The following is a 24,825-nucleotide window of genomic DNA, read 5'->3' on the forward strand; positions in this document are numbered from 1 at the left end:
TATCAAGGAAACGAGAATTTATTGTCGTAATTTGCCATTGAAAATCGTATAAAAAGCCATCTAGCGGTGAAACTCGCAATTATCGCTGTAGCCTACCATGTTGCCACATCTCTGTAAAATATCTCTTGTTTTAAGTTCGCAGTTGTTTTTCTTTCTGTAGCGTTCATCATGTTTTTTTTTATATTTAACGCTCTCTCCAGTGCGCCCTTCGACGAAAAGCAACGCTTCCTTCGCATCATCGGTCATTCGCTTTTGTAATTATATGGTGCGAGAATGTTTTGAATTTCTGTTATAGATCACAGAGCGGCAACCACAGCCGCGGAATACAGCACCTTAGACAGCAAGCTTTCCGTTCTGCTGAAAGAAATTGGGTTCTTAAGGTTCAGTGTGCCGTCCCTTTAAAAATTACAGCCGATCCAGCTTACTTGCCCAACTGCGAAGTATGCGTGCTTGCACGTCGCATTTGATTTCGCTTTCAGGTCGAAGCTGGGGTTTAGAGGTCAGGCTGCAGGCAAAGATCGACGAAATAAGTGACTGAGCACCGTAGTGGTACGCACTATAAAATTCTGGAATTCTTAAAGGTACGGACACACTGGCGGAAAACCGCGCGCGGCGCGCCGCCGGCGGCAAGGCGCTTGCCACGAAACCCGCCGCGGCGGCGGGTTGTTCTGCCGCGGAGCGAATACGAATGGGTCGGGGAGACATTTTCGGCGGCTCGCCGCGTGCCGCGGAGACCAATGAGGGGCGACCGGCTTTGTCACGTGGATGAATGGATAAGAGCGCCCCCTTTGAAACGGGGTGGTGGCAGTTGCCACCATGCTCAGCTTTTCTTTCTTTATTTTTGTTCAACTGTGTTGTTAATTCTCATTAAGATTCGCCATCTTCTTCCGCTACGGTTTTCTACACTTCTAACCTTATGTCACATCTCTGCTTTTCAGCCACCAATCGCTTTCTGCTAACTTCCACTGCAGATTTATTTACATGACCATTATTATCTTTAAACCCTGGGGCCTCAGGAAGAGTGACTGTGCCTGCATGGAGATCCGGATGGATACCATCACATTTGATCATGAGGTGTTCAATTGTTTCCACAGATCTGCCACACACTGCACATGTGTCATCTTCTTCGTTAAATTTCTTTTTGTAGCTGCGCGTTCTAAGACACCCTGATCTAGCTTCAAAAAGTAGGGCACTGCCTCTTGAGTTATCATATAAAAATTCTTTCCCGATCTGCCTTTTCCAGTATCGATATAGTTCTACACTATGTTTCTTTTCCATTGAATCCGTCCAATTTTTAACTTCCGCGATTTTAACCTGTCGTTTAATGCTCTTTCTTTCTCCGTCCTCATGACCGGCATACTTACTGGTTAGTTTTCTAGTTCTTTTCCGCCACTGTGAGTGAACGCCCTTTCTGTATAAGTATTTAAATGCCTTAGCTGCCCACCTGTTATCGCTCCACGTGGGGAGCGTCTGTGTCACCACCTCTTGGCTCCTAGTAAAGTTACATGCCAGCGGCGGCGGCGGTGCCGCGAGCGCTCCTGCAGAGTCACGGACGTCGACCAGTACGGCATGGAGGGAGCTTTGTGCGGCGGCGCTTTCCCGCGTATTCCTTGCCGCCAGTGTGGCCGTCCCTTTCGCGGCGGGGGCTGCGCCGCCAACGGCGTGCCGCGCGTTTTTCCGCTAGTGTGTTCGTACCTCCGCTGACGGCACAATCCTTAGCCCTTTCCACAATACTTACCCTTTCACGCCGCTGGCGGCCGGGAAAGTATTAAGGATAGTTGCCGGGCCAGTTGGTACATGATCTCACCGTAAAACAGCGCGCTAACACGGGACGAAGAAAGAAGACACGCACAAACACAGCGCTGAACTTACGACTGACAAGAAAAGAGATTCAATATCCTGAATAACTATTGACATGATGCGACAGGAGGATATCTTCCTCGCCTTCCTTTGTTTTTTGTTTTTGTATTCCTTTCTGCTATTTATTGCGAGCAATGCAATAAACCATGCAGTTCTAAGTTCAGCGCTGTGTTTGTGCGTGTCTTCTTTCTTCGTCCCGTGTTAGCGCGCTGTTTTACGGTGAGGCCGGGAAATGTGTACACGGGAAAGCGCCGCTGCGCAAAACTGTCTCCACACAAAACCGGAGTGCGGCGCGTCCGCCGCCGCTGTAACTTTAGTAGGAGCCAAGAGGCGGCGGCACTGACGCTCCTCACGTGAGTAATTCGGGCGCCGCTCACTGGTCTCCAAGCTCCGCGACATGCGCGAAGCCGCCGAAAATGGCTCCCCGACCCATTCGATGGGCTATAGTGCCTAGAATATACTTTAACTGTAGTTGGGCGGCGGATGTCTACAGTGAAGCTCCGCCCACATCCAGGACCACTGCACAGAATTTCTCCATGACAAAAAGAAGTCTAGAGTTACCTAACCAAGAGGCTAATCGCAATAAAAAAAAATCAGTTCAAGATTGCTGATACCTGCATTGCCTGTACAGTCAAACATAAAAAAGCTCATTTCTGTTACTGTTGTGAATGACTGTGGCTCAGTATAAACAACTGCTTTTTTTTAAGGTGTTCCCTACAATAGAGTCTTCCCCATTAATCGATCCGCCCTTGGTGTACGCAAGGGAGGCCAGGGGGAGCCTTACGAAGATGTGGAAGCAGCGGCTCAACGAGAAGCATGCAGACAAATGCAGCATGCACAAACCAATTTGGAGGGTTGACATAGCAACGGCTCGTGGCTTAGGCTGCGAAAGAATACTTGTATAGTCAAGGAAACAGGGTAGGATGGCCATATTATCCGGTTAACACGAGCAAACACTAACATCTCAAGCAGAATTTGTAAAATTGGATTTCCAGTACAGGAGCTATGATGTCGTGCAGTAAAATGAAAAAAGTGACAGGCATATATGCATATTTACACTGAGACCGCCTTTAAGCTAAAGTTATTTGCACTGACCAGTAAAATGTACAATGGCTGAATGTAACGGTGACCAGTTCCCAAGGTAGCAAGCAAAGGTGAGTATTGCTAATTGTTAAAGGGTCCCTGAAACGGTGTCCATGCAGGCAAGGAGAAGTCCAAGTATTGATAGACATTGAACGATCCATCATCCTACCGCAAAAATTTTTGATCTACCTTGTGTGGAACCAGATATAATGGCTATTAAAAATGACCACAAGCCTTTTCCCTCTCAACTCGTACACCGGAGCGGACCATAAAAAAATAAAGATTACAGGCCGGGACCATGCTCCGCCCACAAATACGTCATCGACGAGATCGGTTTGTTTACTTCCGGTTGACGCGCTCTTTCGCTCGCTCGCTCGCTTTCCCGCTGTCTGCTGTGTTCACCTGTCTCGCAACCGACGCTGCGGCTTCTCTCGTACTATGGACCCCGAGCTGAAGGAACGACTTTTGCGGATGAGTGCCGAAATGGGATTTCAGCCTTAAGGCGGGGACATATGTGCGAAAAGTGTGTGCGATTCGCTGCGGCGCACCGTTGTGAACGACGTCGTAACGACCGATCGCAGCTCGTCTCCTGCGTCCAACCTGCTGGATGTCAACGACGAGCCGCGCGCTGAAAACGCAACGACGGGAAGCGGGAGCCAATACGAGCGCGGAGAGCGGCAGCGTCATGGTGCCGTACAGCGCGCTGCTCAGGGCGCTCGGGGCCGAGCCACGCCGGACCGGCCTGCCAGCCTTGATGCCGGCCGCCGGCGACTGAAAAACGCGCTAGTATTGTTTGTTCGCGTCCATAGCAAGCCCTTGGATAGATGCATGTCAAAAATGCATAATTTCTGACGATCGTTGGCCAATACCGAGTTGCTGGTAAAAGTGATGACTGCGATACAAGCAAATTTCATCCCACAGCCGCTTTGGTGCTGCTGCTACTTGGTGCGGTTCGCCTACCGTCTGCTAGCTCCGTTGCTGAAGGCATTGTGGAAATCGAACATATCTTTTATTATGGGACGAGTTCGCAGTAAAGCGATGTGAATAGTAGGCCTTTTATTATAGCGCAGGCGACTTCCGAAGCGCCGTCAGCTGCGGTTTCAATGCGAAACCAGATAGGCCTAGCGACGACTAGGGCAGCCTGGGACCAGCGCGCAGTTCGTCGCGCGGCGTTGCCGCAGGCGGTGTCGTTGCCGAAAGATCCACTTTTGCACAGACATATTTTCGTTGCTCGAATCTAGGAAGCATCCTCTCTGGTATCATGGCTGTTTTGCATTTTCTTGTGCGAACGTGATGTACGCCGAGCATGCCGGCCGGCCGGCCAGCCTGGATCCCGTCTGCCGGCGTCATAAAAACGAGCTAAAGTGTGTTTTTGACGTAAATAATAAACCCTGGGATAAGAAATGTGAAAAATGTGTCATTTTTGAGGATCGCTGACCAATACTGAGCTGCTGGTAAATGTAACGACTGTGATACGAGCAAATTTCTTGCCACAACCGTCTCGCAGCTGCCGCTGGCCCGACGTGGGATCCGGCTCGCCTGGCGCCCGCTCGCTTCGCTGCTGAAGGAGTCGCGGAAAGTGACCATACTATTTTATTGTGAGATGATGCTGTTGACTGCAAAGCGATGTGTAGAGTAAGCCTTTTATTATAGCTCAGGCGACTTCCGAAGCGCCGGCCGCTGCAGCTTCGATGCCGAAGAGGCAATAGGCCTAGCGACGACCACGGCAGCCAGGCAGCAGCAGAGCTCGTCGCCCGGAGCGCCCGCGAGCGGTGCCGTTGCCGAAAGCTCGCAACATAAGCAGGCATGCTTTGTCGCTGCTCGAGAAGTATTTCTGATAACAAGGCGATCTTGCCTTGTGATATTTGTACACCATCCCAAGCAGCGCTCAGGCATTGCTGCACGGCGGCGAAGTGCGACTGCGACACCGGTTGTGAGCGAAGCTTGGGTAGAGTGGCGCAGCGATGCTCACCGCTCCGTGTGTCCCTGCTTGTAGTGGGGCGGCAGTTCGCAAGCGACGATCGGTGCGGCGCGTTGGCCAAGTTTTTAAGGACACGCCGTTCAGAAATCGGGCGCTGAATCCTGACGACGACGACAGCTCGCTCACTTTCATCTTTCGGCAGACAGTGCCGAAGGGCAATATCTTGCCGGTCCCTGGCTTTGCAATCAATGACGCAGCACGGCCGATTCATTTCGATTGAGCATGCGACGGAGGTCACGAAAGAAATCAGTAGCGCGGTGACTGAACCGCACCTCGATATTCGATTCGACGGCGACGCCGGCGGAGTGACACAAGCGGTACGAGCAGACGACAACAATGTAAACCGGAAGTGCAGTACTAATTTCTGACACCGAACACACAATAACTGCGTAAACATGCATATAAACGACAACTCTGCTTGCTGAAATGCGAAATGTTTCCGAAAAGAGTAAGAGTGTGAAGTATCTAGAGCTTCTAGTTTGTTAAATGCGTGATTTCACGTTGGCACCGCGAACCAATCATAGCCCAGCACTTGTGACGTAAAGAGTACAAACTGACGTAATGAGTACGGATTCGGACGGAAGTTCACCGCCGCTGGTCGCCGCGAGGCTCGGGAGAGGTAGTTTTTGAAAATGTATTATAAATTATCTACTCGCCTTTGATGTATTGTACGCGGCATGAACGTTCAGTGGCCTACGCTCTACATAATGCAAGTATTTGTTTGCCAACCTCAGACACCCCTTTCAGGGACCCTTTAACTGATTTTCATACCACTTAACATGCTGAATTTTAGAGTGCTATTAGTAGCTGACTATCAACATGTTCAACAAAAATATACCTATATCACTGCCACAGCTGCCTTCTAAAATATACCTATATCCCTGCCAAGCTCGCAAATACAGGCGTGATGACGTCATAGGACAAAGCAGTGTTGCTAGAACCAATGGTTCTAGCAACACTAGAACAAGAGAAGCCGCGAATCACGGAGGCGCAGCCAATACATGCGCAAATCTCCTTGACGTCACCAGATGGCGCCATGCACCCGGCAGCTAGGCGCGCGCTTGCAGCATCGGGAACAATCAGCGCCTGCTCAGCGGCGGTAGGCGGGCTCCCGGTATTCCGCTAACGGTAACAAGGTACACGTTATGCTAAAGGTGTCTATTTGCGAGAACTTCGTTGACGACTTCGAGAACGGGAACCATCGTAACGCTGGCAAAACGCCGGTGCAAACGTAAACGATGCGACGGTAGCGAGGCGGTAGCTTTCTGTTCGGTTGCTGCTAGGCCGCACTGCTGGCCGCTAGAAATCACGGAGTCTGCGTTACGTCATGTGCACGTCATGTTTAACGTCACTTAGTCCTGTGTCGGCATAAGACAATCCCAATTTTAAATCAGAGCGGCGGGAAAAACTTTTTCAACTTCAAATCCCAATTTCTTAGAAATAAATGCATCTTTTGCTGCCGGCCAAGTGGCAAAAAAACCATGAAATGCCGAACTATCGGATTTTACTAGCAAAATCGCTAATAGCAAACTTAAGTCGAACCAGAGTCAGACAGCATCGCTGTGTCAGCAGTCTTACATGAGAGTGTAATCTGCCCTACATTTTTTTTCACCGATTCCGGTCAATTCGGGCAAGTTCCGACGTTTAAAACATTGACCGAAAAACGAAGACTATAAACAGCTACCATATGGTCTATGCTTGAGCCCAAGCAGGCAAGTGGTGTGCGCAGGATATTTTTTTACAACCCAGAAAGATAAATACAAAAGATCCTGTATACCCTACTGGTAGGGCCTAACTTTCCGCGGATATATCGACCTAGGATCGTGCTGGACATCCGAGAACCGTGGTGTTGACATCTTCTGGGAAGAGCATTCGCCATTAAGCAGTTCACAAGTAAAAAAAAATACTGCCGTTAGAACGCTGTTTGGATTTCTTGCAGAACAGAAACAACACATTCGCCCACAGAATGCAGGATACTGTGCCCAACTCATACTGGGAAGTAAATTATGGCACGTTCACATAACACTGACTGCTAAAGAACAATCAAGTGCAAAATACACAACGGCGAAAAAATATATTAGCTGGCGGATTAGCATTGCTAGGCACGAAATACTGTGCGAAAGCATAGTGTATTGAAGGTGGACACCATAGCCAAGTAACTGAAAACGCGACTCAAGTGTCCACTGACACAGGGAGTTTGTTTAGCTCGTCTTGAACTTTTTCATTCGCAATGCCAATTTATACAACGTACGCCGGCTGCCTAAGCTCCAGTGCCGCGTTTCTGCAGAAATGTTGTCAATGCCGACGGGTATCGCTCTAATATAGTATTTCTACCGCAACGTTGTCAGAGAGAGCGCAAATATTAGTTTGATAACAGCAGTAGTAATTGAAAAAGACGATATGTAATGCGCAGCGCCTGGGTATGTTGCAGTTTAACACGAGGCGGGAGCGGCGATATTCTAGCGCTCTCGTGGAGTGGCCAGCGAAGGTGGCCTGTTCGCGCCGCGGGGGTTCGAAACGCAGTCGCGGCAATATTTAATTATTGGTATATTTATGGTTTGCTCAAGGTCACCGTCAAGGTCAAGCTTCACAAAAACCGGTGAGCCGGTCTAATCTTGTGAAGCTTTACACCAGCAACTAATGACGAGAAAGGTCAAGTTAAATTCTTGGAGACTTTCCAACATGTTACGATTTCATTATGGTAGTTTACGGCCGCTAGCCTTTTTACTTCCGTCTTCTACACGTACATATGAAAAATATAAATGTATAAACGGCAAATTAGCGCCGTATTGCGCCAGTGGCGATTATGGGAGTGCACAGTTTTGTAATAAAACAAGGACTTACCTAAAGGTTAACGATGTCCTCCTGGCGTCGCTGATCGTAGACGTCACAAACCACAAACTGTTCTCAGCGAGTCGAAACGCAGCAATGATGTGTGGCTGGGCAGCGATTCTCCTCCACAGCTATTCGGGGTGACGTCACTGATAGCAGCCAATGGGCGGCGAGGATGAGCGACTCCCATTGGTGATCGGGTAAAGTTCGAAAAGAGCGAGGGGAGGTGTCTACTGCTTTCACATGACGCATGAACAAGAGAGAAACCCTGCAAGAGTGAATCCAGTTTACCACATCTTTTCTATGAAATGGACGGAAGTCGATTCGAGTCCACTTTTTGAGGGAATGTGCAAAAACCCCAAAGAAGAGAATAGGGGATGAGCCACACCCTTCTTTCTCGAAACCTCCACTTTTTTTTTTGAAAAACACAGGCGCGGCAACAATAGAGGGGTCTCCTGTCCCTGGATATGGGGAGAACGGATATACCCTTCCCGGTCCGAGAAGACAAGAACCAACAACATGCACGCCTTTGCGCCCACCAAAGTCAAAGGGTCAAGCAGTGCAGGTTACCTTGAAAATGAGGTCAACTAGACAAGGTCAAGAATGAGGTCAAGTAGACTTTCTTAGCATTCATGCTGCTTCCAGGAACTACGCGATAATTCCCGGAACTGCGCGAACTGCGCCCGCCCATGTTCTTTCTAGTCCGTGTCTTTTTTAGCGCAATTCCTTTCTTTAAGTATGTACGACCGACTCGCCCACCAACGTGCTCTCTTGGATAAAAAAGAATTTTAGCGTCGCCGAGATGTACTAGTGTACCGTATATATCCCAATATTGCGTGAAGCAAGCAAGCTTTAAAGCGGACAAAAAGAAAACACTCGACAATAGTGAGTGGAAGATGGCTAAGAAGCTCCGTGTCAAATCTCCCGAAAGGCCTTCCGAGTTCAGAAGATTCTGACGCGATTTCCCCGTTTCAAATGCCCCAATGCGTTTGGCCCGTGGCGTTTGCCACGTTTCCTAAATACCCGTTTTCGTAACGCCTTGCACGACTGCCTTACTTCACAATACATCGCGGCAGTGTGGCAGGGACGATCAGTTGACCCATTTGCGCAATGTACTTCAGTGGACTATCTTTGCGTCGCTGGCTGCAAACTCCTGCGATTGATGCCTCGTACCAGGAGGAGTCATCGCAAACGCTGACTTAATGGCGGCTAGTAGCCTTTGTGACATCAGATACAGGTTCATGAGCGCGAAAATGGCATTACACGTAGCTAAGCAGATCTTTTTCAGATTCTCTTTCAGAGGGCAATTTCTTACTTGTATCAGTCCGTGATAAGGAGAGGATGACGTTTTATGCACCCCTACTAAAACATTCCATACGAGCCGCTCGTATAGAATTGGGGGAATATGAGTCCATAAGGTATGGATGATTATATGAAAATCCATATCTTGTCTGCATGGTGTCCATAAGCATTCCACATAATTTAAATGCGATTTCTATGCAGTGTACGAGACATCATGTGGAGTCCGTACGACTTCATACGCGATTCCATATAGTCCACAGCGACTCCATATGCTTCATACTGACTCCATAAAATATCTTATGGAGACGTATGGAATTATTACACTTGTCACACGAAAACTTTCAGTGGCGATGGCTGCTTGAAATTGCACAGAGCGTGTGTGCATAGGATCATGTCGTGCCCACAAGGGTTTGCAGGCCAGGTGATTGTCAGTCTTTTAACACTTGCGGTACAGCAGATGCTCCTGGCTTCAGACCGGAGTAGCTGTCACACGCATGTGACAAGAGCTGTTGGTCCACTGACCCACAGATTAAAAAAAGAAAACAAGAAAAAAATAATACAGTTGCGGGAGCCGAAAGCCAGCTAAAAAAATTTCGGAAACCCTGCGGTGGAATTTTCTCGGGATCCTGGTCTCTAGTTGTTACGTTGTGTATAACTGCTAAACGGAAGTGTTGGTAATTCATTCCTGAGGGCAACAACGAAATTAAAGACGGGAACGAACTAGACATAAACACAGAACAGCCATTGTTGCTCTCTTTATCTTGTCCCAGTATTTTGTGCTTTTACTCTAAAAAAAAAGTTTTGTATCTACCATTTCTTGTGTTTTACAAAATCAACCCTACCGTTTGTGTTTTGTTTTCATCATTTTATTTTCCCCATAAATTACATAGGAAGGGCGTGGAAAGAGCTGTACGGGGCAGCTTCACATACCCACCACCCCTGGTTATACATGGCAGCATTGTCAAGCAGACTTATGGTAATTGTGGGCAACGGCTTATCAGGAATACGAACTTATTTATTTGTCGTACCCCTTAGGGCCAGAGGCATTACAGAGGGGGAGTGGCAAAACACAATAATAAGATTAGAAAATACTTCGAAAAGACGTATTTAAAAACACCTGAGTAAAAAATGCTAGCTATAACTTCGCGGAACATCTCGTAATTATTTATGCCGGCAATAACTATAGGAACGTGATTCCAGTCAGGTGATTCCAGTCCAGTCAGAAAAATATTTAGTGTTAGAAGAAACTAAACCGTCTTTATGTTTATGGGCAGTACGATGGGATACATAAAATGGCTGTGGGATAAGGCGATCGCGCAGTACAGGATGATGGTACAACTTGTGAAATAATGCGATACAACACACTTTTCGACCAAGTGACAGTGATGGAAGAGAAAGTCTAGGCTTCATAGTAGTTATGCTTGCAGTGCGCAGAACAGAACAGGAGAATAGAACGGCGAGGGAATAGGGCTGTCCTGCAGTGGCCAGCGAAGCTCGCCTGTTCGCGCCGCCATGGGTTGGAATCCAAGTTGCCGCAATATTTTTTAAATTTATTTAGTTATTATTTGCACTATGCCACCCTCTATCTCACGCTTCCCACAAACTGGGTGAGCCGGTTAGACCTCATGAATTAGAGAACAAAAAAAAATATAAAGCTTGTGTCCTATCTCTTGCCATCATTTCTTAGGAACACTTTTCTTCGGCATTCCTTGCACCCCTCCCTAGTCCTTTCATGCTTTCTCTGAATTCGCCCCCATGTTATCGCTTTTTCCTCTATTTTTTCCCGGTATTTCATTCCGTTATGGGGACTAATCCCTTATTTGAGTTTTTAAGGTCACGCAGCCAGTCGTACCAAGCCACCTGTCGCAGCTGGACACACACCCTTTCAAGCCCACAATGGTTATCTCCCCACGCTGCAAACCACCCGATTCCTTTAGGCCGAGCTGACCTTCATTCCTCCCAGCTGACCTTCATTCCTCCCAGCTGACCTTCATTCCTCCCAGCTGACCTTCATTCCTCCCAGCTGACCTTCATTCCTCCCAGCTGACCTTCTTTCTATTCACAGTGCTGCAGGTCAAGCGGTTAACCAACTTCAGCAGCCATCACGCCTGGTCAAGATTGACCCTCCTCATCGTAACCCCATTCCCACTTCACACCCTCCTCACTCACACCGTCCTTCCTCGGAGGCATGACCCAATTCAAACCCCGCCAATGATGAATGCTTTGCCCAGACGAAGACCAGTCGTCTTGTCGAAACGTCGGCAGGCACCCTGAGGCTTTCCTCTCCTGTGTTCACTTTGTGATTTTTTTAAACAAGCTAGTATCCCCAGCAATTTCGGATCAAACTTTTGAAAATATTAAGATACTTCTACGAAAATATTGAAGGTAACGGTCCATTCTTCTGGTGTGTGGCCAAATCTTTCTTTTATAAAGTGTTTCCATCAATCGCATCCAACTGTTAAGACTTTCTTAAATAACCAATGGGGAAAGGTTTTGACGACAACTAAAACCACTATTGAAAAAAATTCAAGACTGCCACTGGGTGATCTGCGGTTGCACTGATTGCTACTTTATCTTACATGAAAAATTGCGTTCATAAAAGCTTTCTCGCTCAAAAATGCTTTTGTCCAGAATTGTTGGGTATGATGCAAAAACTCTTCACCTTATAATTTTGCCACATTTTGCGCTTCTTGTTTAGGTAAGTAAAAAAAATTAACTGCACCTGGTAACACTGCCCACAGTGCATAGCGTCTTATATTATTCCACAGAATATTGACAGCAGTGAAGAAATTCAACTTTTGAATGTTTGACTGTTTCAAAAGCAAGCGGGGCAAATATTCTTCACCTTATTATTTTGCCTCATTATTAGCTTCTTGTTTATGTAAATTAAAAATGCACTGACGACAGTTGATAACACTGGCCGCGGTCGAATATTATTCCCCTGACTAGTCACAGAAGTGAATAAATTCAACTTATTAATGTTCGCTTGTTTTAGACGAGACAGATGTGCCAAAATGTTTCACTTTTTAATCTTGCCTCCTGATCCTTGTTGAGGTAAGAAAGATGTTTTAACAGCACATGATAAATGAGACGAGTTCCACAGTGTCCTCTATTACTCCACCGATCATTCAGAGTATTGTAAATAGTCATCTTTTTAATGTATGACTATTATAAACAAGGAAGAGAAATCTTCAACCTATAATTTTTTGTCTCGATTAGGTTATTGCTTAGGTAAGAAAAAAGGTTTAACTGCAGCTGATAACAATGGACGCATTCCACAACGTCCTATAGCGCTCCGCTGACCATTCACGGCAGTGAATGCTCAACTTTTTAACGTTTGAATTTTTTAAAGAAGCCACATGTATCAAATTTTTCACCTTATAATTTTGTCTCAGGATCAGCTTCTTGTTTAGGTAAGAAAAATGGGCTTTAACTACCGCTTATAACACTGGCCGCGCTCCATAGCGTCCTATATTGCTCTACTTACCATTAACAGCAGTGAATAAATTCAACTGATTAGTGTTCACTGTTTTCAACAACAACGATGAACCGGAGTTCTTCACTGGATAAATTTGACTCGTGATTAGCTTTTTGTAGTTCGAAAAAAAAAGGAGTTATTACCAAAGGCTGCTGCCGACAACGTAGTATTACTCCATTGACCATTCACAGGTGTGAAAAAAGTCAACTTTTTGATGTTTCACTATTTTAAAGAAAGCAAGATGTGACAAACCTCTTCACCTCATAAAATCGCCTCATGGTTGGCTTCTTGTTGAGATAAGAAAAATGTTTTAGCAGCATGTGGTAATACTGGCCGCGGTGCAGAGCGTCCTGTATTACTCCACCGACCATTCAAAGCTGTGAAGAAAGTCAACTTTTTAATCTTTGTTAATTTTTAGCAAGCAACATCTTTCATAGTTGTTCGACTAATAATTTTTTTGCCTTGGATTACCTGGTTATTTATAGGGGATAAAAAAAGCTTTAACATCGTCTGGTAACCCTGTCCTCAGTTAACAGCATCTTGCATTATTCCATTGACATTTCACAGCAGTGAACAAACTCAAATGCGCACCACAGATCGTCATTGTTACTTTGTACTCTTGCTTTCTTTTTGCACGGGTCACAATTTTTTGGACTTTGCTTGTCTGGGAAACCAGATGCAACGGCGTATGTGCTGAAATTGACTGAAATCAGGCTCATTGACTGCAAACTCGCTGTACGCATACTTCATTTTGAAACGCTGGTGTTCGCCAGTACCAAGAATAGAATAAGAGCCGGAAACTTTCTCGGTATCCTCGTATTTCATTTAGACGCGAATGTTTGATTCAGGGTTCCCTCCATGTCGTCGGGCACAGCCTCCCGGCTTTTGTGACATCCTCATCGATTTCCGGTTAGGCAGCAATAACGAATACAGTTTTATGTACGTGTAAGGCAATATTCTTTTGCTGTGATCCTATCCCATATTTGTGTACAGCCTTGTCGGCTGGTAGGTCCCGGCGTTAGCGCGGTCTGTTCATGAAATAACCATAGGCAAAAAAAAAAATGCGTGGTTTGGCCCTTGATAGATGCAAGCGTCACAACCAGCGTTCGTGACTTTTCTGCGCTGGTATTAATTACCGAAGCCTTAAGAAGGTGACTCGCGAACGAAATGCACGCTGAGAGTCTACACAGATGCAGTACATGACCGGACAAATCTTGTGCCTGTTCAGAAGAGCGTGTTGTCGGGCTAGTTGGTTCTGCATAGTATATAAGTGAAATGCGCAACAACTGTCTAAGTTGTTGCGCATTTCACTTATATACTTGTGCCTGTAGCTTTCTGGTTCCACGAATTGAAATTTTAGTTACTGCTCTTATATCGAATTTGCTTCTTTGCGATATGGGTCTTTTGAGAGCTTTTTTTTCCAGCACGCAATGAAAGCGTGTCTTCGTGAGTGCTTCCAAAGGTATTCCTGGTGACTCAGTTTTTTTCCGGTCTTTAAGTGCAGTTCTATGCAGGCTTAGCAAATCGGGTAGGGATGCCAGATATGATGACCTCACCAGTTGTAGGGCCCTGCGAACAACGGCATTGTTGTATACTACCAAGAAAGACGACAAGAATGTCAGAACAAGCGCTGGGTGTTTTCACCTTTCGCTGAGCACTCAGCTTACCGGTGCCCTGGAGCCATTGTCAACCAATGACTAGTTGACATAGCGTTTCTATGAAAACCTTGCTTTTGTAAAGCGCAAGAAATGATTCAAGGGATCCCATGAAGATCTCCCCGCCGGGGTTCCGAAAAAAACTTTAGCTGGCTTTCGCAACCCTGGACTGTGTCCTTTTTTTCTTTTTTAACATTTGGGTCAATGCCCGAACAGCTTTTGTCACGTGTGTGTGCCAGCTATTCCAGGATGAAGCAAGGCACATTTTCAGTACCGCGAGCGTTAGAAGCCCAACAGGCTAACATTTTCTGCTAACCATTGCGGGAACGTTAACGATCACATGCATACACACGCACTGCATATGAGAACCAGTGCTGCTGGAAACATCTATTCAAGTCTAGTCACGCACACAGCATCATCCTTTCCTTGTAAGTTTGTACTCCTGGGCTTACAAATAATGTACTTAGAAAGTTGTTTTCATATGAGCTCCAAAAAGCAAGAAATAATGATTAATCTGCAGTGCATAACTTATTTTGAATCTAAGAGAAAAGGAACGTAATGAACTTCAGGTGCAGAGTTTTCTCAAGTCAGCCAAGTGCACAAACAGCATTGTCAGGCTTTACGTTCTACGCGACAAAGTAAAAAGTAGTTTCTTTAAATTAAAAAGAACGTAAGACGTCTGGCTATCTCCGTCAGGAGTCCTCCTCCCCTATATGATTTGGATTAGATAAGGTGTAGTGATGCCGCTGATGCTTCCTTTGTTTTGTGGAGCCACTGGGTTTCTTTCTCACACTTGTGAATGTCAAGCACAAGAACTCTCAGCTCGTCCACATCTTGTAATGCATAGTTTAAAATTTCGAGCGTGACACTAAGTGTCACCTGCCGTGGTGACGCTGTAGAATGTCTAAAACAAGAACTCGGAACTCCTCCGCATCTTGTAATGCATGGTACACAGTTTTCAGCATGTCACTTAGTTGCACCGGCCGTGGTGACTCAGTGGGTGTATATTGCTTAAGGTCGCGAATTCCGAGGTCGCGGGATGAAATTTTGACCACCGCGGTCGCACTTCGAGCGCGGAGTGCCCTCGGCGCCAAGTAACTCGGCAAGATCCGACAGTGTGTGCTAAATATAAATTAGGTCAGGGAAATCTATTGATAGGCGATTTATGCTTGAAATCAATGGAGCTTTCCTGGATACAACGACGGCGCCGTGGCTTAGTTGGTCAAAGCGCCTGTCTAGTAAACAGGAGATCGTGAATTCGAATATCACCCGTGCCTGATGCTTGTTATTTTCTTCTTGGTTTCGAGTAATTGATTGTGATGCAGCAGAAGTAGGATTCCCTCCTAACTGTTATTTTTATTTTCTTTCATGACAATTTGGCGGTGCACTGAAATGCAGCTCTGGATATCACAACAGGCTATGCGTGCAATAAGCGCAGTGTGTTGCTTCAAATATGTGTATATTTCAATGCTTTGTCTTTTCTTAATCACTGTCAGCTTGCGACCGAATCACTTTCTGTTCGCCATATCGTGAAAATTATCTGTCATATGCTAGGTCGAAGTAAAATCGACATTTGAGATAGTTGGTATAGCATCATGGAAAAATATATAGCACACTCAGGACAACAGACAGGATGCGTTTGTGTTGTTCAGTCTTCCTTGTCTGTTGTCCTGAGTGCGCTATATTTTTTCCAGTATGCTGGGTCGCCCTGGGAAAATAGAAATGGCGTGATACCGCTTCTGCGGTGTTTGAAACTGCTAGCGGTTTAGAGTATATGAGGTTTAATGTCCCAAAGTGACTCGGGCTATGAGGGACGCCGTAGTGGAGGGCCCTGGGCCACCCGGGGTTCTTTAGCGTGCACTGACATCGCATAGTACACGGGCCTCCATCGAAATGCGACCACCGCGGCCAGGATCGAACCCGAGACTGCTAGCGACGGTGTAGTCGTGCTATCTGGGTAGTTTGGAGTAATCAGTAGTAGAGCGCGATCAAGAGCGTCGGACGTCTTATCACTACGAGATTTGAGTGGACGGCTTAAGAGCAGCTTCGGGACGTTAAACTTCCCATGCCATACCATACCGTACCATACCATACCGTACCTTACCACGTCATGCCATTTCATACTGCAGCATGCCATACTATGCCACATCTTACCATATGGTATGGTATGATAGCGCATGGTATTGTATGGTAAGGTATGTTATGGCATGATGAAAGAACAGCTTACCATACTATACCATGTGCTATAATACCATACCATATCAAGCCATGCTTTGCCGTGCCATAAATACTACACCGTACCGTACCCTGCCATAACATGTACCGAACTATAATATCGTACCACGCTATAGCATAACACACTATATCGTGCCGCGATATACCATACCATGCTACCCCATACTCTACCACGAGCTCCCGTATCATACACTTCATGCCATACCGCACCGCATCGAACTATACCGCCTGCCATACCGCCTGTGCTATCTAGGACACCATACTAGGCCATGCTACGCCAATATCATACCATACCGCGTAATATTATACCACACAATGCCATTCCGTATTAACCATATTTGTTTCATTCCATAACATCTGCAATGAAGTACCATACCGAATATGCCATAGTGTGACACCCCAGTTTACTACGCTGTGCCGTATCAGGCCGTATCAACCATGTCGTACCATACCGTATCGTACCGTACCATACCATACCATACCATACCATACCATACCATACCATACCATACCATACCATACCATACCATACCATACAATACTGCGTCGTACATTACCGGACATACCATTCCTTACCGTACCATATAATGCTGTGCCATTCCGTACCGTACCGAACATACCGTGTCATAACACCATAGTGTGCCGTACCGTGCTGCATCATGCCGTACCAACCATGCCCTACCATACCACCCTATATCACGCCGTAACTTACCATACCAAGCCAAACATACCATACCGTACCATATATTATGCCGTACTATTCCTTACCGTAGAATACTTCACCGACTCTCTCGCTGACATGCCTGCTGTCGCGGGGTATGAAACAAGGTGAATGGACATGCAAAAAAATGAATTTCGATCCCACAGAAGTGTGGTTAAGTAGGTCTGCTCTGGTTGCAAGTTGTTACGGTGTGGTATGGTAGGGCATGGTTGGTACGGCATGATGCAGCATGGTACGGCACACTACGGTGTTATGACACGGTATGCTCAGTACGGTACATAGTGCACAGCATTATAAAAAACAACGGGAAGGCACCGGTGAGATTCGAACTCACGATCTCCTGTTTACTAGACAGGCGCTTTACCCAACTAAGCCACGGCGCTTTTTTTTTTCTCTTTATTATCTAAGCCACGGCGCCTCACGGTAATGCCCAACGGTGAGCTCTTCCGGAGCATCTCTCGGATTTAGTTCGACTTGCCGCACCTAATTAATGTTCTGTGCACACTGGCACCGGACCCTGCCGAGTTACGTTGAGCCAAGGACACTGCGCTTGCCAGGTCTCTAGAGCGTGACGCAATGATGGCTGTCGGCCTCTTTTGCAATCCTCGGGAAGCGTTCACGCTTTTGAGGAATCTGCGAGTTTCGTTTACCGTCGTCTTTTTGGTGCACACTTTTGCTTCTTGCTGACACGGGTGGTAGAGAGAACGAAGAGTGAAATGCCCACGGCCACCGTTAAGCCCGTCGAATGCAGATGGAAGTTGAGATGAACAGAATAAAAAGAAAACTAGTGTAATTATGTTAATACGAGCTCAAAGAAGAATGCTAGCGATGCAACTATAAGTTTGGAAGTAATTTACGATATATGTGCATGCATTTCTTAATACAAACACGATTTACCTTCTAAAAACCGCTATGTCCGACCTCAAGACTCTCACTTCAATAAGATAAGCTATCCTGGCATCTCCTTATAGTAATAATAATAGGCAGGAGCGAAGTAATATTGAAGGACCATTGTTGGCCACCATCGGTGTCTCCAACACTAAGAAAACGTGCTTAATTGCTGACGGCCTTTTTCTGACTCTCACTTCAATCGCAGACAGAACTAGAAGAATATTTGAATGCTCAGAGAGACGGTACAGAGCCAAATAATGAAAGAAAAGTGAAAAACTAAAGAAAAAGGCCGACAGCAATTAAGCACGTTTTCTTAGTGTTGGAGACACCGATAGTGACCAAACAATAGCCCTTCAATATTACTTCGATCCTGCCTATTATTATTACTATGAGGAAAAACCAGAAGCTAATCTCATTGTATTCATCATCATTATCATCATCGGTCAATTAGTTAGGGTTTCCGAAGCACAAGGAAAGCGGGGAGAGAGCACAACAAAGCGATTTAAAGCTGTCGCTCGACCTCCGCGACTCGCCACTGTGAACCCCGTTAAGTTTAAGTTTCACCGTAAAATTAGGGTTGCCTGAATGTAATATGCATTCATCTTACTTATTTTTCATCTATTTCACTATTTGTGACGTCAGTTGAGGGAATATGTTTTTTTTTGCATTTCCACACATGGCGCATATGAACACAATGAACCAGGAGAAACGCGGTAAAAAGAAAAAAAAAGTACGCGACAGTTTAAAACCATCTGAAGGCCCCGAATATCTTTTCCTCTAATCGAATCTTATCGCTTATGATGATCACCGCATTCAGTTTTCTTCCATCGTTTTTTCTGGTTTGTGTACAAGTCTGTGGCGTGTTGCATTCAACACCATGCGCTGCATTGCAAAATACTGTGCCTGCCAAAACAACACAGAAATAAAAAGAACAAAAGTACGGTGATTGAGCGGTAGGAGGAAATGCTGTCGAGCTCGACCGCGGCGGCCACATTTCGATGGAGGCGAAACGCAAGAGGCGCCCGTGTGCTGTGCGATGTCAGTGCACGTTAAAGATCCCTAGGTGGTCGAAATTATTCCGGAGACCTCCACTACGGCACCTCTTTCTCTCTTACTTCTTTAACTCCCACCTTCCTCCCTTCCCTTACGGCGTGGTTCAGGTGTCCGCCGAGATGTGTGAGACAGATACTGCGCGATTTTCCTTTACTCAAAAACCAACTTACCAATTTATTTTTTACTCGGCAGTTCAGGAGGAGCTGACCGAAAGGGCAAGAACGGCTGCAAGGTACAATGCACTCTCGGAAGAGGTGGACAACCGCCCGTTTTTGTTTATGTAAAATCTTTCCATCATCATCATCCGTTCCAGCCACGCGACCCCAAACTCGTGCGCTCGCGCGAACGTGGCTTGAAGAACAACAAGCAGATTATCAAGCGCAACGGCTGGCCATGTCTACGCAGAAGCCACCCAAGGATCGCTCGAAGGTTTCTCGCAGGAGCCGTAGCCACAAGTCTTCCATATCAGAGGGCAGCGGGAGGCGGCGGTCTTCAGCGCCCGCTGTCGATGCGGGCCGGAGGGTCAGCAAGAGCGACGCCGCCCAAGATGGCGGAGGCGTACGCGGCGACGTCGCGGCCCTCTCCAACTCCACCTCAGCCCCGCCTGATGCGCCGCCGTCGCCAAAACCTGAGGACATTCCCGCGGGTTCGAACTCCTTCCCGCCAGCTTCGTCCTCATTGGAACAACCTAAGGACGCTGCCGCCGTCTCGGGCCAGGACTTGCCACCTCTTGCATCTCCGTCTGAACAGCCTAGGGACGTGGCCGTGGTCTCGAACGAGGTCCCTCTGCAGGCTGTACCCTCATTGGAACAACCTCATGACAACGCTGTGGCCCCTGACCAGGGCTCACCGCCACCGGTTGTGTCTCCGCCACAACAGCCTGAAGACGTTACCGCGGTCTCCAACCTGGTCCTGCCACAAACTACGTCCGCAGCTCAGCAGCCTGCGGACGTCTCCTCAGTTTCCGTTCCCTGCCGGCCGTTCGGCGCATCCTCACCGAAGCCTGGCGACGGCGACCCTGCGGTTCCCGCTGGACCCGACTTTCTACCAGCGTTGCTAGTGCCATCTGTACCGGTAGGTGCGGTTTCGTTCGGGGTGCTTGTAAAGCACTATGGTGCATCGTTGTAGTGGCCCGAGGTGGCTATAATCAGGAACGCTCTGGCTAAGACATTCGGATCGAGTTGCTTAGGGGAAAATCTGAACATGCTTGGCGGTTCGTGGTAGAAGCTTTACAAGGGAGGAAGGAGTCCTACGTAGTTAAGATTTTAATACGCCCCCTCACTAACCGGCATCTATTTTCATGCTTGCAAGATTCGACGAACTCTGAACGCAAAAAAAAAATCTCGAAAAGCACAGCGAAGTCGTTGGCCTTCGCTCAACGCATATATGCTTAACGGTTACCCTGATATATATCGTAGTGGTGCCAGGACCTTTATCGAGCTGTTTCGATTCTTTACCCGAATGAAACTGGTATGCTCCACTAGTCCTCAACGTTCGTTAAAAGTGGTGGGGGTTATAGAATCGTGTTAGTTTGTGCAACTTTTACAGTGAACGCCAATATGATCAGACTCATTGTCGACCAAGAACGATAAAAGTTTTGAAGTGTGTCTCCCCCTCTTTAAAAAGGGGGCCATGAAGGACGGGTGGACAAATTAGCCATGCAGCTATGCTCATGTAATATTTTTATCAGAAATATGCATACGACCCACAAGCTTCGCTGATCAGCCATGTAGTGGGGCTCTTGTGTTATAAGTCAACTCCGCAGCAGGAATGAAGACAAGAGTTCCGTTCACCTTCAAGAGCACTGAAGGTCTGGCAATGCAAACCGTGCCGTGTACTCCGCGATCCAGAGGCAGACCCAGCTGCCTGTATATTTTCTACCAAGGCCGTACTTTGGTCATCTTTTTGTGAAATGAAAGCTGCGGTTGAACACTTTGTTCGAAGAGGTTCAGTCTGAAGTTCTCGCAATCATATCAATTCTGATTGTGAGCAATATGAAAGGGAGCAAAGTTTGATCATTCATGTATTGATTAATCCATAACTATGTGTGAGAAGCATGCGTTTTTTTTCGTTTTGTAACTAGTTTTTCTCTTGGCTTATCATATCCAAAAGTCAGGCTCAAATTCAGCGAAGAAATAACCAGAAAATTCGTAGTTTTGTGCAAAACGTTTGTTCCCTTTTATACTTCTCAGGACTGTAGGCTCCTTTTCTTACATCTTATACCTCTGCCTATTATTCTTAGTTTTAGACGACGCACTGCACATCCCGCGCTGGAGCGGTTGATTGCGCCAACACGGCATCAGCTGTGGTCATGGGTTGGCTGTGGGCAGAAGGGTGCTAGTCGCACCAACCGGTCGCATATGCCGGCTTTATGCCCACGTCGAGTTCAGGTCCCTGTGCGCCTCTCCCTCCAGGTGATCCCGTCTACCTTGGCAGTTCAGCGCCGCCAGTCGCGCTGGCAATCCCGGACATCGGCTTCATCCAGAGGTGCCCGCAGGTCCAGCTACAACGTCGAGGGCTTCGAAACGCGCGATGGAGCTTCGTCTCCTGGGGCCTACCAGTCGTCCTTCGTGGTGAGGAGACGCATCGTCTTCACGAGTAGTTTTTACCAGCTGCGCGCAGCTCTCCGCCTCAGTAACGCTGCTCGGCTGCTTGGAACGTCGCTGTGCAATGAATTCCTGACGCAGCGCCTGCAGTCGGATGTAAGGGAAATGCAAAAAAAGGAAGTTTAAGCATTACAAGGAATCTGGGGCAGCACTGTTATAGTCACGCCAAGCCTAGCGGCCTATCGCATTCTGTTCTGCAGCTAGCAAGACATTCTCTTTCTTTCTTACGTCACGGATGATACCAACGCGCGGTCTTTGAATGTTCAAAGCCGTTCCCCACGTAGTGGCAGTGAAGGAAACTAGAAACGCTTGCCCCGAATTCCTGGTAGTGCTTGTTACTAAGGGTGTGCGAATATTCGAAATTTTCGAATATAATTCGAATATTATATTTTTAGTATTCGTATTCGATTCGAAATCCAAGTATTCGTGTTGTCTCGAATATTCGACCCGACGCGAATATTCGTATCTAGCCGAATATTCATTGTGAGCACCGGCGTTCATTTCGGTCCGCAAGCCCTATCGACAAAGACATAACAAGGCGGCGCCCAGAGCAATGCGCATGGACCTCCAAGGGCCATGCCGTAGCTGACTGCGCTGGTGAGCTTCTTTGTGGCTATACCTGCGAAGCTGGTGTAGTCGGAGCTGTGCACGAAGTACCTCGCAATACGTGCCAGTTCACTGCCAAGTGAGAGGGCATTTTCTGTGGCTGGAGGAGTCGTTTCAGCTAGAAGGGAACTACTTCTGCCTGACAATGCGGAGCAGCGGGTTTTCCTTCACGACAACCTTTTATGTTCATCCCAGCAACGCGCGTTCGTGCTGATGGCAAGCTAGCCTTAATCAATGCTGTGTACCAGCCACCTTCTCTGATATTTCCACTCTTCTAAGAATAATGTTCGAAACTGATACTTTTTGTGCAGCCATACACACCTTTTGTGTTCATTTAATCATCGTTAGTTGAACTGTGATGTTCTTGGGTGCTCAAATAAATGTTTTGTAGTGGCTAAATGCGTCTGTCCTTGATTATTCGATATTAGATTCGATATTCGGAATTAAGTATTCGTATTCGATTCGTATTCGAAGAATTTGATATTCGCACACCCCTACTTGTGACATGAACAGCGAAATTCGGGAGTAGCTAGTAGTGTACATTCTGACGACCAGCGCGAAATTCGACAAGGGAACTCGCTTAGTATAGCGTGCTTCTTGTGGTGCACTTACCAATAATTTAAAATTTGTGCTACTTCACCCTTATTTCCTTCTCGGTACATCCCATGCTTTCACCCGGCTATTGAGCCGGACTCCTCGGGTTTGAGTCTCGCCGCGGTGACCGCGTTTTGATGGAGGCGAAACTCAAATCCAATGACGCCAGTGTACTGTACGATGTCAGTGCACGTTAAAGATGCCTAGGTGGTCGAAATTATTCGGGAGCCCTCATTGCGACGCCTCTTTCTCTTCAATTTTTTATTCCCTCATTCCTCTCTTCCCCTCGGGGCGCGGTAGAGGTTTTCACCGAGAAATGAGAGTTACTGTGCCTTTGCTTTCCTCAAAAATATTTTTTTTCCCACCGAGTGTAAAACTTCTATCCCGCCTTTTCTTTCGTTAGAACTAATACTCCTATTCAGAAGCAGCCCCGCCGCGGTGGCTCAGTGGTTATGGTGCTCGGCTGCTGACCCGAAAGACGCCAGTTCGATCCCGGCCGCGGCGGCTGAATTTCTTGAAGGCGAAATTCTAGAGGCCCGTGTGCTGTGCGATGTCAGTGCACGTTAAAGAACCACAGGTGGTCGAAATTTCCGGAGCCCTTCACTACGGCGTCTCTCATAGCCTCAGTCGCTTTGGGACGTTAAACCCCAATAACCCAAGCCAAGTCTCTGTGGCTCCCGCAGAGTTGGGACACCGATGCTTAGTTTATGGGGGTCTAGCTTCTCAAAGCCTCAGGCTATGAGGGACGCCGTATTGAAGGGCTCCGGAAATTTCGACCCCTGGGGTTCTTTAACGTGCACTGACATCGCACTGCACACGGGGCTCTAGAATTTCGCCTCCATCGAAATTCGACTGCCGCGACCGGTGGCGACCGATGCCTCGAGCTATGATATATATTCCGAAGCGGCACCAGTGTGAATGCATGATCCTGCTTTTTCGTAGTCTCCCGCATTACGCGGCATGTTTAAAGCTATAACTTTAAAGCTCCTATTCGGGAGAAAATGCGGCGTCAACGTGATGTCGAGAAACCCGCCTCATGGATGGATGTCAGGAAGCGTTTCATATCCACTTTGCTTGACGTCGCATAGTGGCGCCGGCATGCGGAGGCCAGCGGAAAATTCCTGCGATCTGATGTACGCCGCTGCCCCAGCAGATGGCGGAGGAGCTGTATAAAGTTTTCAGGGCGCGGAATCTGCGTCTGGGTGGAATGCTTCTGTGTGTATAGAGAAGCAAGAGTACGGGCGCAAACTGCAGTGTTTCAGACAAAAATGTCTAAACTGTGATATAATTGTGGTAAATTTGTGAACGTGAACAAAGAATAGTGACTGTTTGTGAAGAGAAACTACTGAAGGGGGCCATTAATGCTATCGCTTCTTACCGTTAAAGGCGAAGTTTAAGTGACCCCCTAATTTTTTTTTTATTTTCAGAGTGATATGTGTGGGGCATAAACTTGCTGGTGTTATCGGGCAACACATCTGCGGACAACTTCCCGAGCGCTAGCTGTTTGTGTTCAACTCGGCGTATTTTGAGGGCAGTGATCTCACACCTACGTGGAACATCAGAGGGGCGTTTCGAAATGCTTATCGGATCCAGCAGATGACGGCGAAGATTGCACGAGGACGAGGCACGGGCGGCGTGTACAAGAGGTCGCGCCTCTTGCTCTCCTGCCTGTAGCTTCCACAGAGCTGCTCTGGGCAAGGCAGAGGCAGTAATGTGCAACGGAGCAGCGCCGGGTATCGACAGGTGTATCCTATCTACAGCTAGTGCTCTGGGAAAAAATGGCTGGAGTTAAACGTGGCTTGAACCTAGTTATATAAGCGAAAGTTCTGTTAAGCATGGTCTGCACTGTCTCAAATCAAATGTCAAGGTTCAAGGTCAGAGGTCAAGGTCAGATACCCAATGGTCATAGTCATATGATCAGGTGGTCA

At 47.1% G+C, this 24,825-nt stretch overlaps 2 non-coding genes across 2 annotated transcripts; one reads left to right on the forward strand and one right to left on the reverse strand.

Annotated features, from left to right (window-relative positions):
- Positions 1–15,394: 15,394 nt before the first annotated feature.
- TRNAT-AGU (transfer RNA threonine (anticodon AGU)) lies at positions 15,395–15,468 on the forward strand. The gene has a single exon. It is a non-coding gene; the product is annotated as a tRNA-Thr (tRNA).
- A 1,988-nt stretch (positions 15,469–17,456) lies between these two features.
- TRNAT-AGU (transfer RNA threonine (anticodon AGU)) lies at positions 17,457–17,530 on the reverse strand. Its single transcript has one exon. It is a non-coding gene; the product is annotated as a tRNA-Thr (tRNA).
- Positions 17,531–24,825: the final 7,295 nt, after the last annotated feature.

This window comes from Amblyomma mixtum, chromosome 8, assembly GCF_055824585.1.
Source record: "Amblyomma mixtum isolate Tamu chromosome 8, ASM5582458v1, whole genome shotgun sequence".
Classification (NCBI taxonomy): domain Eukaryota; kingdom Metazoa; phylum Arthropoda; class Arachnida; order Ixodida; family Ixodidae; genus Amblyomma; species Amblyomma mixtum.